The sequence below is a fragment of the Dioscorea cayenensis genome, chromosome 10 (assembly GCF_009730915.1).
Source record: "Dioscorea cayenensis subsp. rotundata cultivar TDr96_F1 chromosome 10, TDr96_F1_v2_PseudoChromosome.rev07_lg8_w22 25.fasta, whole genome shotgun sequence".
NCBI lineage: Eukaryota > Viridiplantae > Streptophyta > Magnoliopsida > Dioscoreales > Dioscoreaceae > Dioscorea > Dioscorea cayenensis.
Window position 1 is genome coordinate 13,288,390 of NC_052480.1, and position 3,530 is coordinate 13,291,919.

Genomic DNA, 3,530 nt, shown 5'->3' on the forward strand with positions numbered 1-3,530 from the left:
CCTTTGAAAAAATAACGGGTAATACCCTTACCTGTACTTGTACCCAGTCAAAGAGGGTAATACCCTCTTTGACTCGGTACGGGTAGGGTACAAATTGCCATCCTTACTTGTTGGAGAAGCTTGCATCTTCTTCATTTGATTTTCTTTTCTTCCTCCTTGGCATTGGCTTTGGAGAGATCTTTTGGCATTGGCTTTGGAGCGATCTTTTGGTATTGGCTTTGGAGAGATCTTTCTCTTTTATCACCCATCTCTATTTCCCTATCTCTATTCTTCGGCGGCAAGCTAACTTGATAAAACTCTATCCTAAATAATGTGTGAAGGTATCTCTTAGATCCCCATCAAGGTGCATATCTTGGTCTTATAAATATGTTTTACTAACTATGACGATCCTGGTATCACGTTCATCGGTCCTTCATCTATATTAATTTTTCTTGATGTAGACCCTCCATGGATATGTTTTACAGTGTTGTGAAGTATAAAGGGGATGGTTATGTGTTGGATTTCATTGTCTTGACTGGATGACGGACATTATTTGGGGAGATATGCACATATTGGGCTCTCAAACTTCCTACAATGCGAGAAAAGTATATAATCCGAGACGAGCACAAGACAATGTGTTCCACTAGCTCAGAGGATGACTTTTAGAACATGTGTAATGTTCACCATATATTCAAAAAGACCGTGGTGGACTTAATCATAGAGACTGTGAACGAAACAATGGAGACCATCTCTACTTCACCAATGCCATTGTAAATATCTTATTCATTTTGGTTTTCCACTCATTTTTGTATAATGTGGCAAGGATTTGCATTATGTTTCGTTTTGCATATGTAGTTATTAATATGTGTTTGGGTATAGTATCGTTTGTTTGATATTAGTTTTATTTTGTAGTCATTAGTGTTTGTTATTGAAGAAGCTTATTTGCCACAACTATTCAGTTTTAAATTGTTTTTGTTTATTTATTTTACTAATTGTTTAATGAATGCATATAACAAGGGCACCAACATCGCAACATACACTGTCAATGTAGCTGCTAGTGACACATGGAGGAGCCATAACTATAAGTAATTCTTCACAAGATACAGAAGCTGAAATTTTCATGGTTGGGCAACTCTTCAAAAATGCAAAAAAAATAAAAGATGCATGATAAGTGCTTGTGTATAAGTAATACCAATTATATTTCTCTTACATTGAGCATCACTTTTATCAGATTTTATGGCTCATTCGTGTGTATTTGTGTTCTTTTGTGCATTTAGGGTTGTGAAGACAAGTTTGGAAGAAAGGAAGCAAAAGTAGATCATGGACGCGATTGTTGATGGAATTCTTGTATCGAACAAGGGTCAAGGCACAAGTTGTGATCATAGACATGTACTTGTATGCCAACCTCCAAATGCTCAAGTGAATATACAAATTGGAGGGGCACAAAGGCACTCACACTCATGTGTTCCAACTTGTGTAACATTTCAAAGAGCTTCATCAATGTGGTTTAATTGAAGATGTGACATGATCTACCGCATGAATACGTGCCCAATCATGCAGGCTCGATGAAGAAAATGAATTCGGGAGTATTTTCAGCGAAGTACTATACCAGTTTATTGTAGTAATTACTGTTCACAGAGCAAAAGAAAACAAAACCTGGAAATCCACACGGTCGTCTGGAAATGCCACATGCCCATGTGGATGCCCTATTTCAGCCCTATAAATACTGGTTTGAGTGTTTTATTTGGGGATCTTCTTCTTATCATTTATCGATCTTTTGGGGAGAGCACGGCTAGGGTTTGGAGAGGCTTTTGCTAGGTTTTAGGACCCAATCGCTTTCCACCAGGGTATAGTGTAAAGGGCTAGTTACAGTTGACCTTAGGTTTGGGACCGTGTGTCTTTGGATATCCATGACTCATTAAACCTCAATTAGGAGACATAATATTGGTCTTGCACTTGAAAACAATAGTCTTAGGGTGAGCATTGTCTGAGTAGCCCATTTTTCCATCGATTACCTCTCCTTCCTCCTCTTGCTTCCTCTTTTCTCTTTTACTTTCCTTTGCATTGATATTTCGAAGCAACATCACAACTTGGTTTTCACTCTAGCTAGATAGCAACATTTTGTGTTTCTAAACAACTATTCCCTGTGGATTTGACTACCCACTCACCGGGGTATTTTATTACTTCGATGACCCATGCATTTGCGGTACACACACGCAAGGGGTGTGTCAAGTTTTTGGCACAGTTGCAGGGGAATAAAAGTTTTGGAAGTATTTGCACTTTGCTATTTTAGCTATTCATCACTTGTTTTATTTCACACTTTCTTATTCTTCCATCATTCTGATTTGTTCTTTCTTTGGTTGCAGCTTCAGGTTATGACCCGAGGAAACCCTTTGACTTTGATTGAAGATGATCCAGATATTGGAAGAAGAATTCAAAGACGAAGAAAAGAACCTGTGCAAGAACAGTTAAATCAAGCTGATATAGAAGGTGAGGGGTCTGACAATATGGTAGAATAGCATGAGTAGCAGATGACACTCTCAGTTTATGCCAAACCCATAGTTTTTTCTACACAATTAAGTATTGTACGACCTCTGATCATAGCTCAAAGTTTTAAGCTCAAGCCAGGCTTCATACAGATGTTACAATAGTCGGCACAGTTGAATAATTTGGCCGATGAGGACCCAAACAATCACATTGAGAAATTTCTAGAAGTGTTTGACATACTCAAGATTAATGGAGTCACGGATGATGCCATCAAGTTGAGGGCCTTCCCATTTTCCTTGAAGGGGAGAGTAAAGCAATGGTTACATTCATTATGTAGAGCATCGATCACTACTTGGGAGGAGATGGTAGAAGCTTTCCTAGCTCGATACTTCCTTCCTGGAAAATCTGCAAAGCGCAAGAATGAAATATCCTCTTTTGTGCAAACAGAATTGAAGTCTCTTTTTGAGACATGAGACAGGTTCAAGGATCTCCTGCGAAAATGTCCTCAACATGGGTTCCTTGAGTGGATGATTATCAATACTTTCTATAATGGCTTGAACCCAAGTATGAAGCAATTACTTGATGCTGTAGCAAGAGGTACCTTAGGCAGTAAAACCTCTGAAGAAGCCTGACATCTCAATGAAGAGATGGCTATGAACAGTTATCAGTGGAATACACGGGACAAGAAGAAGGTAGCTGGATTTCATGAGATTGATGCAGTCACATCATTGGCGGCCCAGGTTGAGTCCTTGAGCAAGAAGTTAGATACCCTAACTTCTCCTAGAGTGGCAGCAGTGATGAGTTACACTGGGTGTGGTGGAGGACATGCTTCATCTGATTGCCCGATTTCTATTGGTGGTACAACTTCAGTGGAACAGGTGGATTTTGTAGGCAATACAATGAGAGGTCAAGTAAATCCATATAGCAATACCTGTAATCCGGGGTTGAGGAGCCACCCAAACCTTTCTTGGAGTAGTCAAGGACAACAAAAGACTATGGCACCACCGGGTTTTCAACAACAACAATAAGCCCTGAATATGGAGAACAGAGTTTCAGGGTTAGAA

At 39.3% G+C, this 3,530-nt stretch overlaps 1 non-coding gene across 1 annotated transcript; it reads right to left on the reverse strand.

Annotated features, from left to right (window-relative positions):
- Nucleotides 1-2,876: 2,876 nt before the first annotated feature.
- LOC120271220 lies at nucleotides 2,877-2,983 on the reverse strand. Its single transcript, XR_005539841.1, has one exon. It is a non-coding gene; the product is annotated as a small nucleolar RNA R71 (small nucleolar RNA).
- Nucleotides 2,984-3,530: the final 547 nt, after the last annotated feature.